The 14,096-nt window shown below is 45.7% G+C and overlaps 2 non-coding genes across 2 annotated transcripts; one reads left to right on the top strand and one right to left on the bottom strand.

The window, feature by feature from the left end:
• Positions 1–4,850: 4,850 nt before the first annotated feature.
• Positions 4,851–4,922, bottom strand: trnaw-cca (transfer RNA tryptophan (anticodon CCA)). The gene has a single exon. It is a non-coding gene; the product is annotated as a tRNA-Trp (tRNA).
• A 226-nt stretch (positions 4,923–5,148) lies between these two features.
• On the top strand, positions 5,149–5,230 carry trnas-gcu (transfer RNA serine (anticodon GCU)). The gene has a single exon. It is a non-coding gene; the product is annotated as a tRNA-Ser (tRNA).
• Positions 5,231–14,096: the final 8,866 nt, after the last annotated feature.

The raw sequence follows: 14,096 nt of genomic DNA, 5'->3' as shown, positions 1-14,096 counted from the left end.
GGTCGGCTTACTCTTGAGCCAGTGCAATCCATGTAATGTATGGACATACAGTTTGCTGTTCGGGAAGGAATTCCAGGACTGCGAGACAGCCACAGAAACGGGAGATATTTCCTGGTCAGGGTGGGCTTGAAGTAGAACTTGCAGATGGCCGTTGTTTTACTCCATCTGCTGCCCTTGGGCATCCAAGTGAAAGAGATCGTGGGTTGGATGGTGTCTCGTCAAGGGTAAAAGCAGACAATCTCAGGAAAGGGATTTGAACGCACGCCTCCAGAGAAAACTGCGACCTGATTACAGCGCCTTAGACCAGTCGACCACCGTGACACACTTGGTAATGCATATACACTCTCCACACAAACTGTTTTGAATTCCATTTTCATCTTTGTTTTCCTGTTGTTCCCACCAAAATGAATCACTTCATTCTTCAAATGCCACATGTTCTCCCATTCCACCAACTTCCCCATACACTCTGACATACAATCTTCCACGAGTTCTACTGGAATTTCTGTAGCTCTTTTCACAACCAGAGGACCTCCCAAACCATTTTACTGACAGTAAAGTATTTTGAAATGTCGTCACTGTCCAATTGCTGAACTTTTGAACTGTTTGTTCAACAATGTCAGAAATTCCCATGTGGGAATTGGGATGTGAAATAAATGCTGGAGGTGTGGCTCTAAGGTGCAACGGCTGGCATGTTGAACTTCGAATTGTTGTCTGATAAGAGATTCAAAGGCTGTGTGTTCGAATCCCAGCAGGTCTTCCTTTACACAAAGTTTGAAAAGGTAGGAACAGGTTTTGCAATGTTCTCTGAAAAGTGAACTGCCGGCCCGAGCTTCATTCTGTTAAAGGCAACTCCAATCATTCCCCACTTTCCCATCAGAGCAACTTCACAGAAATAAACTCATCACAATCTCAGAACAACCATTCAGCAGAAAATTCAAATCGTTCCAAAATGTTGACCAGAGTCAGTCTGCTCACTCCTCGGGCAGATTGCAAACTGGACATTTACATCAGCGGGTACCTGCTCAATAGATTTTCCAGAATCTTTGTGACAGACAGCTCGAAAGAAGGATGATGTGAATCTACACCACTGAACGTAAAGACCAACACGTTTATCACAGATGAAAGGAGCAGCTCCTGTTGTAGCTTTAGATCAGACAGTGGAGGATTATCGTCGGCGCTCTGTCAGACAGCATGTTCCTTCAGAAAGCTTTCCAACTGGACACATGGAATGGGCGGCTGTGCGAAGACGAGTGGTTCAGAGCGAGATTCTTCATTGACCAGACTGGAGGAAATGAAACATTTGGATGAAATATATCTCAGACACAATGTACCAGAAAATGGCAGAAAGGGAATAAATCTAACATTCACCTATAGCTCCACTGAAAATGTATCCTCACTCAAGACTCGCTCACTCACTCAAGATCAGAATGTCTCTGACACTCTCACACAGTACTAATGACTAACAGAGACAGAGACTTGAAAATCGAGCTGGATAGGAATTTGGCCACACAGTCACAGGAGGTGAAGTTTGGACACAGCGTTTGATAGGCTTGAGGAGTGAATAGCAGAGCGCCATTCAATATACCCATCTTTCTAATCCTATGAGAAAGACGAGTTGACAATTTCAGCAATTATTTGAAAAAACAAGTTCCATCAGCGAATGCAGACAGGCAGGAGGAGATACCTGTAACTCAATGCTCAGACAATGTTTGAAAGGACCTGTGTGTTCCGATGGTCAGTGTTCTGTGTGAAGCTGGGAGGGGTTTGATTTTTCCTCTTAATCTGCAATCCTTCAGTTAGTTCTTTGTGGAGTTGTTTCTGTGTGTGTTTCCGAATCAGGGATGTTGGAAATGATCTTTAGTTTTCTGAATGTTACCGACCAAGTCCTATCTGCTTCTCAGAAGGAACGCTCAGTGAGCTGAGGCTATGTTTCTGAGTTAACAACCACTCAAGCTTTCCCTGCAGCCTGGAACTCAATGACTGAAGAGAAATTGTGTCTTTCAAATGAAGAGGGTGCAGGTTGAACAATTTCCTGTCCTTCCTTTGGTAATCTCCAGAGTAAGTTGCTGGGTGACAGGTGCAGTATTGCAGTGAGGAAAATGGAAAAGAGAATTGGGGCAATGTCACAATCTTGTTTGGTTGCAGACTTCACTGAACGGGGTTTGTGTTGTTTCACTTGGTGAGGGTCACTGACTGCATGTGATTGTGGAGTAGGCAGAGGATGGTGACACATGTCAGTGAGCAGACAAGTCTGAGGATAATGGCGAGAGAGTCATGCAGTACAGAAGAGGCGCCTCAGCTCATCAAATCTGCACCGACAATCCTACATGAAACCTGCGCCAATCCTACCCTCCAGCACTGGGCCCATGGTCCTGAACGTTATGACATTTCAAGTGTTCATCCACATGCTTTGTAAACATAGTGACATTTTCCCGCCTCTACTACCTTCCCAAGGATTGCAATCCAAGACTCTCACCAAGCATTGGATGAAAAAAAATGTTTCCCTCAAATCCCTTCTAAACTTCCTGCCCCTCACCTTAAAATTCTGCCCCTTGTTATCAATCCTGAAACTGAGAAGAACATCTGCTTCCTATCCAAAATGTCCATAACCTTCATATTCTTATACACCTCAATCAAGTCTCCCCTCAGCCTTCTCTGCTCTAAAGAAAACAACCCGAGCCTATGAAATCTCCCTTCCAGTTAACATCCGGGTGAATGGCATTAGTACCCTCTACAGTACGATCGTATCCTTCCTATCGTGATTAGACCAGAACTGCAATCAGTACTTAAACTGTGGCCTCACCAATGTTTTGTGCCGCTCCAACATTGCCTTGCTGCTCTTATAATCATACACTCATGCTCCATTCCTGACGCTCCACGATTCTTCACGACTCACAGGGTAAAAGGCTTTTTCGACGTCGAAAAGTATTACGTACGTTGCTGGAGCTTTCCCTTGTATTTTCGGGGATCTGGGAATCTGTGGATCATCTTACAATGGAATGAAAAATAATATTGTCACGATATTGGCGGCCCGGTAGCACAGTGGTTAGCACTGCTGCTTCACAGCGCCAGGGTTCCGGGTTCGATTCCCGGCTCGGGTTACTGTCTGTGTGGAGTTTGCACATTCTTCTCGTGTCTGCGTGGATTTCCTCCGGGTGCTCCGGTTTCCTCCCACAGTCCAAAGATGTGCGGGTTAGGTTGATTGGCCAGGTTAAAAATTGTCCCTTAGAGTCCTGGGATGCCTAGGTTCGAGGAATTAGCGGGTAAATATGTGGGGGTAGGGCGTGGGTGGGATTGTGGTCGGTGCAGACTCGATGGGCCGAATGGCCTCCTTCTGCACTGGAGGATTTCTATGATTTATTCACATGGTGCTCACGTCAGCTGAGGCGGACGTGAGCTGACCGCATGGCCTGACTTTGTTATTTCTTCCGATGATATCAGAAGTTTCCATGTTCGAGTCTTGCCGCGGCCGCTTTAAAGCGAAATCTGGTGGAACTTCCTGGGAACCGAGTTTTTTCGCGTCATATGAAGTCCACTTTTTCTTCCAAACGTTGCAGGTCTGTTTCTCACAATACATTTCCTTGTTATTTTGTCAATAAAATTCCCACTCATGCTAATAATTTTACCTCCGAACAATTCCACAATATCTGTTTGTTCTGGATAAATTATTGATGTTCTCAACGAGAATAAAATGCTTTGTTTCGATCGGTTTCATTAAATTCTGTGGAGGGAATTCTCATCTCGTCGGAAGAGGTTTAATCATTATCTAAATGAACTGTTTTTGTTTACAGGGATGAAAGGTTATGTCGCTGGGCTGGTAATCCAGAAACCCGCACTAATCTTTGGGGACACGGAGTAAATCCCAACGCGGCAGCTGGTGAAATTTAAATTCACTGATTTAATACATAGAAACATGGATAGAAAACAGCAACAGGAGTAGGCCATTCAGCCAATCGAAGTCTGGAATTGAAAGCAAGTCTCTGCAATGGTGGCCTTGTAATTTCCGTCGATTGTTTTCCACAGACAACATATAGAACAACTGAAAACATGTCACACAACAGGAAACACCTTTACAGAACAGAGAAAACTTCTGCTCAAGACGGATCATATATACACAACCGGGAACACATATTTACACAACAGGGAAGAATTTGACATAACCACAGTGAAGATCTGTCAACGGCAGATCCCGTTCCACAAAAGAGAGAAGAGTTACATGTCATTGTCCAGCCAGGGTGAGCTTCCCAACACGGGGGTCTTGTTTGAAATAAAAATGCAATGAACAGCTTCCTCTCTCCCGCGCACCAGGAATTGGCAGGAACCGGAAAACATTCCGGAGCAGAGTAGCATAGCGGAAGCCTGCTGGGCCTATAACCCAGAGGTCGCTGGATTGAAACCATTCTCTTGCTGTCATATTCTCACTCACTCACGTCAAATGAAATATTCGGCTGCTGCCCAATTTTCTCAACCACCTGGTCGAAAACAGATTGTGATAACTGAAGTTACCAGTCTCGTTATCCTTACTCTTTGCCTCAGTTGGCTGGACAGCTTTTTCAGCTAAAAGCTCGGGATCAATTCTTGTATCGATTGAGATTGTTCATGAAGGCCCCGGCTTCTCAGCCTTGCTCCTCGCCTGAGGTGCGACTCCTTCGGTTAAATCACCACCAGTTATCTATCCCCTTTGATGACCCCGAGAAACACTTGGGACTGTGAACCTTGCTTTAACTTTACAAGCAATGCACGAATCACATCCCTGACACATTGTTCAAATATAAAAGTACTGAGCATGCGAACCGGAAGTATTCATAAAATGTAACTCCTTCCATAGTTTCGAGATCTGTCATTCCCCATGAGCCTGATGTGATTTGAACACGCAACCTTCTGATCTGGAGTCAGACGCGCTACCGTTGCGCCACAAGCTCACAGCTTTCACTGCTCTTTTACATCTGGGTTATGTTCGGTGAATTCAAAACTCAAACAGGGAATTGACTCCCTCTTTTCTTGCTCGGGATTTACATCGAATGAAAGAGTAACAGCGAACCAAAATTAACGAGAAGGTAGAAACACAAAATTGTCCGACAGGAGAAATGTGTTCTTTGTTCCATGTGTTAAAATCACAGGAGGTGATTAGAAGAGTAGCCATTGCGTGACGAGGTGGCCAAGTGGTTAAGGCGATGGACTGCTAATCCATTGTGCTCTGCACGCGTGGGTTCGAATCCCATCCTCGTCGGTGGTGCATTTTCTCTTTATTGAGTGTGAACTGATGACTCGTTGGTGTTTTGAGATTCACGGAACCAAGATGAAGTTTGGACACAGAGTTGGACAATCTTGATGGGTGGATATTCCAACTCAAATCCATATTCCAGATTCCTAATCCAATGAGAAACTCGATCTGGCAATCGATTCAAATCAGGACCCCAGCTTTGGGCGGGAGATTGGCACCACGAGAACATGTGGTTTCAGAAGCCTCAAAGTAGACTCCAGCTTCATTTGCGGCCCGAGTGGCAGATTTTGTCTTTCCGGAATCGGCAGGTCAGTCTTTAAAATTCGTGCTGGATTAGCTGGATTGGCCATACTAAATTGCCCTAAATTGTGAGGTGCGACTGTAGCACGGTAAATATGTGGGGTTCCGGGGATGCGGCCTGCGTCGGATTGTTGTCGGTGCAGCTCGATGGGCCGAATGTCCTTCTTCTGCACTGTGGGGATTCTATGAAGTTCGAGGCGGCAGTTTCACTTCTCTGAGAACATTGATACACCAGTTCCTTATTTCTACAAACTTTATCTAAAAAGCCGACTCCGATGAGATTCTGACCCACAACCTTTGAATATCTCACCAGACGATGATGAGAAGTCCAACATGTCATTCTTTGCGCCACAGAGCCGCAGCTGCAGCATTTATTCCCCATTCCCATGTGGGAATTTCTGACGTCGTTGAACAAACAGTTCAAAAATTGAGCAATTGTATAGTTTCAAAAATACTTCATTGTCATTAAAATATTTTGGGACGTCCTGTGGTTTTGAAAAGAGCTACAGAAATTTCAGTAGAACTCCCATAGGGCACAGACAGGTTGGTCAAATGGGAGGACATGTGGCAGATGAAGAATGAAGTGATTCCTTTTGGTGGGAAAAACACAAAGAGACAATATAAAAGAAAGGGTATAATTACAAAACGAGGCGCAGGAACAGCGGGAAATGGGTGGGCATTTGTATAAATCATTGAAGGTGGCAGGACAGGTTGGAAGTGCCGTTAATAAAGCGGACAGTATCCGTGGCTTTATAACCAAAAGCAAGGATCTGATAACAATTTACTGCAAAGAAAATGCTGATTAGCTATTAGATAGTACTTTAGATATTCTCAGCCTTGCCTCTCGGCTGAGGTATGGTAATCCTGAGACTAAATCATCACCAGTAGACCCTCCCTGTTGAGATGGGGATCACTGGATGGTCATTTGGGACTATGCTGACTTTACCTTTATATCTGTGTCATATTCAGACTGTGTTTTCCATTATCTGCTGCTGTGTGAGGGTTGGGATCTTTCTCATTCTGTCATGGAACTGTGCGTGTACAAGCGATTTGTTCTGACACTCAGCTCCGGGAACTGTAAAAATTAGTTTTGAATTCATTCCGTATTTGCAATCTCGAGGATTGTAAACGAGTTGATGGATCTCTTCATTTTGAATTTCCGATGCATTTTTTTCAGCGTCGCTGACAGAGCCAACATTATGTTTTTATTCATTTTGGGGCTTGGGCGTCACTGGCTGGGCAGCATTTAAGAACAAAGAACAAAGAACAATACAGCACAGAAACAGGCCCTTCAGCCCTACAAGCCCGCGCCGCTCCCTGGTCCAAACGAGACCATTCTTTTGTATCCCTCCATTCCCACTCCGTTCATGTGGCTATCTAGATAAGTCTTAAACGTTCCCAGTGTGTCCGCCTCCACCACCTTGCCCGGCAGCGCATTCCAGGCCCCCACCACTCTCTGTGTAAAATACGTCTTTCTGATATCCGTGTTAAACCTCCCCCCGCTCACCTTGAACCCATGACCCCTCATGAACGTCACCACCGACCTGGGAAAAAGCTTCCCACCGTTCACCCTATTTATGCCTTTCATAATTGTTTCCACCTCTATTAGGTCACCCCTCATCCTCCGTCTTTCCAGGGAGAACAACCCCAGTTTACCCAATCTCTCCTCATAACTAAGCCCTTCCATACCAGGCAGCATCCTGGTAAACCTCCTCTGCACTTTCTCTAAAGCCTCCACGTCCTTCTGGTAGTGTGGCGACCAGAACTCGGCGCAGTATTCCAAATGCGGCCAAACCAACATTCTATATAACTGCAACATCAGACCCCAACTTTTATACTCTATGCCCCGTCCTATAAAGGCAAGCATGCCATATGCCTTCTTCACTACTTTCTCCACCTGTGACGTCACCTTCAAGGATCTGTGCACTTGCACACCCAGGTCCCTCTGCGTATCTACACCCTTTATGGTTCTGCCATTTATCGTATAGCTCCCCCCTACGTTAGTCCTACCAAATGCATCACTTCGCATTCATCTGGATTGAACTCCATCAGCCATTTCTTTGCCCAAATTTCCAGCCTATCCATATCCTTCTGTAGCCTCTGACAATGTTCCTCACTATCTGCAAGTCCAGCCATTTTCGTGTCGTCCGCAAACTTACTGATCACCCCAGTTACACCTTCTTCCAGATCGTTTATATAAATCACAAACAGCAGAGGTCCCAATACAGAGCCCTGCAGAACACCACTAGTCACAGGCATCCAGCCGGAAAAAGACCCTTCCACTACCACCCTCTGTCTTCTGTGACCAAGCCAGTTCTCCACCCATCTAGCCACCTCCCCCTTTATCCCATGAGATCCAACCTTTTGCACCAACCTACCTTGAGGGACTTTGTCAAACGCTTTACTAAAGTCCATATAGACGACATCCACGGCCCTTCCCTCGTCAACCATTCTCGTCACTTCTTCAAAAAACTCCACCAGGTTAGTTTATTGCTCAAACCTATCTACCGAGGGCAGTTGAGAGGTAATCACATTGCTGTGTCTCTGGAGTCACATTTAGGCCAGACCGGGCAAGGACGGCAGATGTTGTTCCCTAAAGGGCATTAGTTTACAATATAAGTTTTTCCGACGATGGTCAGTAATTTCATGGTCATCAGTACATTCTTGATCACAGATATTTTTTATTGAATTCAAATGTCACCAGCTGCAATGGCCCCAGAATATTAACTGAATTTCTGGATTAATATTCCAGCAATGATACCACAAAACCATCGCCTCCAAATTTCCCTCAAACCGAATGCTTTGGTAGGTCAACTCCAAGAGCAGCTCAGGGTGAACTACATTGCTGTGTGTCGGAAGTCACATGTCGGCCAGACCAAGAATCCATTCCCCATAGAACATTACAGAATCAGTTTTTTTTTACGACAATCGATTCAAGGTAATTAATGCAGATATTTTTATTGATTTCGAATTTCACCATCTGCCGTGGCAGGGGATGTATGTGTGTGTGTGTGTGCGTGTGTGCGTGTGTGTGTGTGTATGTGTGTTTGTGTGTGCGCGAGGGAGAGAGAGAGATTGACTCATTATCAGTCTGTTTGTGAGTGTGGATTACTCCCTTCTTTTCCCTCACAAGCACAGTGCTGCTCCTGCGCTTGTCAAATCCTATGACAAAACACTTCTACCCCTGTGACCCTGGTGGGCGGGTGGGGATGCGGTGAGGTTTGACGGCAATGCCTCAGGATGCTGAGTGTGAAAACAGCCAATTTTAAAGCATGTGTGTCAGAAGGTGAAGAATGAACTTGTCTGTGAGAAGATCACAGAACAGCTGTGTCTGGAGCTGTGTTCGAGAGACACGTTTTGGGTTGCCAGTAAATGCACTCCTGAAATGAAGACACAAAATGAGAAACAGGAAATGCTGGAAATATTCAGCAGTTCTGAAAGCAGCTGTGGAGAGATATTCCTGTTGCCAGGATGTAACTCTCCAATTGGATACTTCACGTTGCTCAGATTTTACAATCTCAAAATCTTCGTGTAAGGAACAGGTAGGACGGGAATTGGATCTTTGTTGATTTGAGAAAACAGAGCAATGCAGCAATAAGAAGCTCTTCACCCCGCCCCCACCCGCTTCCACCCGGCGGCTTCGGGAATGATGGGACTCAGATACGGGCCTCTGGCTGGGGTTGAAAAATGGAAAAGTACATCGAATTTTAAATGAGATGACAATGAAGATGGAATTTAAATCGACTTGTGCAGATTCGGCTGTCTAACAAGGGAGTGAGGCTGGCCGAGCAGTTTAAGGCGCTGTGTTAAGGTCGCTGTCTCCTCTCGCGGCATGAGTTCAAATTCCACGCCTGGTATTGCTTTTTCCTCCTACGCCAGGCACCATCCAAACCCGCGAAATCTTCCACCTGGAAGCACAAGGGCAGCAGATGCACAGAAAAAAACGACCATCTGCAAGTCCCACTCCGATGAACACACGCCATCCTGACTTGGAAATATATCGCCGTTTCTGTGGCTGGCTCGCAATCCTGGAACTCCCTGCCGGAAAGGAGTGCAGTGGCTCAATAATGAATTCACTGCCAAATTCTGAGAGATAATTAATTCTGGACAATAAATGCTTCCCGGGCCAGCGATACACATGTCCCGTATAAATGAAGTTCTAAAGAAATCATCTCCTGTCACAGGAGGAGCACATCTGAATTCAGAGCAGAAAATTGGGTGTGTGAATCACATCCTGAACATGGCTACTTTTATATCAGATATGTATCTGAACACAGTAAATGGAACCCAGCTCACGATAGGCCGCTCAATGTTTAGCCGAGTGGTTTAACTGAGTGATGTGTGTGATATTCTCTGATGTACAATGTCGGGGAAGGGCAGATTTGAAAGGTTTACTGGGAAATTGGTGCAGTCTCGATTGGCCACTGTAGGGATTCTGTATTTTTTTGACTTATGATTCTATACCCAACCCATTACATCTGTGGAGAGAGAAACAGGTCGGTCTAGTGAAAGGCCAAGATTTGAAATGTGAGCTATCTCTATTTTCACAGATACTAACACAGCTGAAATTTATTTCCGACATTCCATTGTAGTGCGACAAAGACTATCGGGTTCTGCGGCTGAGCTGGTTAAATCTCTTTCAAGTGATCTCTGCTATCGCACAAGGCCAAATACCACTTTCTTGCAAGTTAATATTGTTTTTCACTTTCCAGTAGGTGTTCTGCAGAGATACAAAATAACCACATTTCGATACTTCCCGCAAATATCTCTGCTGTTTATTTCGAGGATACAGGAATTTTCATCAGCTCTCGCTTGAAGTAAACTGCAACAAACTCACTCCTTTTAATGCTGCAAACACAGCTTTCCCCCTTTCTCTTCGTGAATTTCTAACACAGTCCGTTTGCCTTAGAATCATAGAATCACAACAGTACTGAAGGAGAACGTTCCGCCCATTGAATCTGTACCGACTCTCCGACAGAGCATTCCACGCAGGCCTTATCCCCAGAGCGCCATGCATCCACCCCGCCAATCTACTTAACCTGCACATCTTGGGAAACAGAGGGGCAATCTAGCATGGCCAATCCACCCAACCTGCACATCTTTTGAATGTGGGAGGAAGGCAGAGCACCTGGTTTCCAGAGGTAACATTCCTGGGTGTCTGCATCTTGAGCAACACTACGTCTGTCTGACACAATCCAGGATAAAGCATCTAATTTCATTCGCTTCCCATCCACACACATTCACTCCCTGCACCACGGTCGCACAATGGCAGCAGTGTGCCCCATCGACACGTTGCACTGCAGAAATTCGCCAAAGCTCCTTTGACAGCACCTTCCAAGCTCGCTACCACTCCAACCTAGAAGGGAAAGCGCAGCACATACATCGGAACAACAACAGCTCTTTGCAGGGCACTATTATACATAGAACATAGAACAGTACAGCACAGAACATGCCCTTCGGCCCACGATGTTGTGCCGAGCTTTATCTGAAACCAAGATCAAGCTATCCCACTCCCTATCATCCTGGTGTGCTCCATGTGCCTATCCAATAACCGCTTAAATGTTCCTAAAGTGTCTGACTCCACTATCACTGCAGGCAGTCCATTCCACACCCCAACCACTCTCTGCGTAAAGAACCTACCTCTGATATCCTTCCTATATCTCCCACCACGAACCCTATAGTTATGCCCCCTTGTAATAGCTCCATCCACCCGAGGAAATAGTCTTTGAACGTTCACTCTATCTATTCCCTTCATCATTTTATAAACCTCTATTAATCGGGGACTCGATGGTGAAGGGGACAGACAGGCGTTTCTGCGGAGGTAGGCGGGATTCTCGCATGGTGGTCTGCCTCCCTGGGGCCGGGATCCAGGATGTCGCTAGACGCGTCCCGGAAATCCTGAGGTGGGTGGGAGAGGAGCCTGAGGTAGCGGTACATATTGGTACCGCTGATGTGGGTAGGAAGGGAGAAGGGGTCATGAAAAGGGAGTACAGGGAATTAGGGAGACAGCTGAGAAAGAGGAAAGCAAAGGTAGTAATCTCAGGATTACTGCCTGTGCCACGGGAAGGTGAGGGCAGGAATGGAGTGAGGTGGAGGATGAATGTGTGGCTGAGGGACTGGTGCAGGGGGCAGGGATTCAGGTTCCTGGACCATTGGGACCTCTTCAGGGGCAGGGGTGATCTGTATACAAAAAACGGGTGGAACTTGAATCACACGGGGACCAATATCCTGGCCGGTAGGTTGGCTAAGGCTACTGGGGAGAATTTAAACTAGATAGGTTGGGGGGAGGGGAGCTAGAAGAGTTGACTAGGATCAAGGAACTAATTGATGGGGGGGAGGATGCAGGGGTAAGGGGAATTACAAAATTAATGGTAGAGGAGAGGGTGCAAGTGAATGAAGGCGGTAATTTAGATAAGGGAGTAGAGGAAGAGGGTGTTCGCGACTCATCAAAGCGGGTCCAGATAAAAGCTGGAATAAGGACACTTTGCCTGAATGCACGAAGCATTCGGAACAAGGTGAATGAGTCGATGGTGCAAATCAGCACAAGTGGGTACGATCTAGTGGCCATGACAGAAACGTGGCTGAAAGGTGACCAGGACTGGGAGATGAATATCCAGGGGTATCAGGCGTTTAGGAAGAATAGACAGGAAGGAAAAGGTGGTGGGGTCGCGCTATTAATAAGAGATAATATCAGGGTAGTACTGAGGGATGACATAGGCTCTGAGGAACAAAACGTGGAATCATTATGGGTAGAGATGAGGAATAGTAGAGGGAGAAAGACACTAGTAGGTGTGGTATATAGGCCCCCAAATAATAATGTTGAGGTAGGGAGGGCTGTAAACAAGCAGATAAGGGATGCGTGTAAAAACGGAACGGCAATAATCATGGGGGACTTCAACATGCACATTGACTGGCAGACTCAAGTCGGTCAGGGTGGAATGGAGGAAGAGTTCTTAGAATGCTGTCGGGATAGTTTCCTTGAACAGCATGTTACGGAACCGACGAGGGAACGAGCTATTTTGGATCTGGTATTGTGTAACGAGGTAGGTAGAATTAAGGATCTTATTGTGAAGGACCCTCTTGGGTCTAGTGACCACAATATGGTCGAATTTCTGATTCAGATGGAAGAGGAGAAAGTTTGGTCTCAAACCAGTGTCCTCTGTTTGAACAGAGGGAAATATGATAGGATGAGGGATGAATTGGCTAAGGTAGACTGGGAGAGCAGGCTGGCAGGTAGGATAGCTGAGGAACAGTGGAGGATTTTTAAGGAGATCCTTTTCAGTTCTCAGCAAAAATATATTCCAGCAAAAAACAAGGATTGTAAGAAAAGGGAGAACCAGCCGTGGATAACGAAGGAAATAAAGGAGAGTATTAAAATAAAAACAGCTGCGTACAGAGTGGCCAAAAATAGTGGAGAAACAAGTGATTGGGAAAAATTTAAGAAACAACAAAGAGAGACTAAGAAAGCGATAAAGAAAGGAAGGATAGACTATGAAGCTAGGCTAGCAATTAATATAAAAAATGATAGTAAAAGTTTTTATAAATATATAAAAAGGAATAGAGTGGCTAGAGTGAATGTTGGACCCTTGGAGGACGAGAGGGGGGAGTTAATAGTGGGAAATGAGGATATGGCTGAGTCTTTAAATACGTTTTTTGTGTCGGTCTTCACGGTGGAGGACACAAATAGTTTGCCAAATATTAACGATAGAGGGTTGGCAGCAGGAGAAACACTTAATACGATTAATGTTACCAGAGAGGCAGTGCTGGGTAGACGAATGGGACTGAAGGTGGACAAGTCCCCGGGTCCAGATGGAATGCATCCCAGGGTATTGAAAGAAATGTCAGAGGTAATAGTGGATGCGTTAGTGATTATTTATCAAAACTCGTTGCATTCTGGGGTAGTGCCGGTTGATTGGAAAACAGTTAATGTTACGCCGCTGTTTAAAAAAGGAAGGAGACAAAAGGCGGGTAACTATAGGCCGGTCAGCTTAACGTCTGTAGTAGGGAAAGTGCTGGAATCCATTATTAAAGAGGAGATAGCAGGGCATCTGGATAGAAATGGTTCGATCAATCAGACGCAGCATGGATTCATGAGGGGAAAGTCGTGCTTGACAAACATGTTGGATTTTTATGAAGATGTGACTAGGGCGGTTGATGGAGGAGAACCGGTGGATGCGGTGTTTTTGGATTTCCAAAAGGCGTTTGATAAGGTGCCCCATAAAAGGCTGCTGAAGAAGATTAGGGCACACGGAGTTGGGGGTAGTGTGTTAAAGTGGATTGGGGACTGGCTATCCGACAGGAAGCAAAGAGTCGGAATAAATGGGTGTTTTTCCGGTTGGAGGAAGGTAACTAGTGGCGTGCCGCAGGGATCGGTACTCGGGCCGCAACTGTTTACCATTTATATAGATGATCTGGAGGAGGGGACGGAGTGTAGGTAACGAAGTTTGCAGACGACACAAAGATAAGTGGAAAAGTGAATCGTGTGGAGGACGGAGAAGATCTGCAGAGAGATTTGGACAGGCTGAGTGAGTGGGCGAGGATATGGCAAATGGAGTATAACGTTGAGAAATGC

Source organism: Mustelus asterias, unplaced genomic scaffold (assembly GCF_964213995.1).
Source record: "Mustelus asterias unplaced genomic scaffold, sMusAst1.hap1.1 HAP1_SCAFFOLD_76, whole genome shotgun sequence".
Classification (NCBI taxonomy): domain Eukaryota; kingdom Metazoa; phylum Chordata; class Chondrichthyes; order Carcharhiniformes; family Triakidae; genus Mustelus; species Mustelus asterias.
The sequence above is the reverse complement of the archived record's forward strand: the minus strand, read 5'-3'. Positions and strand labels throughout refer to the sequence as shown.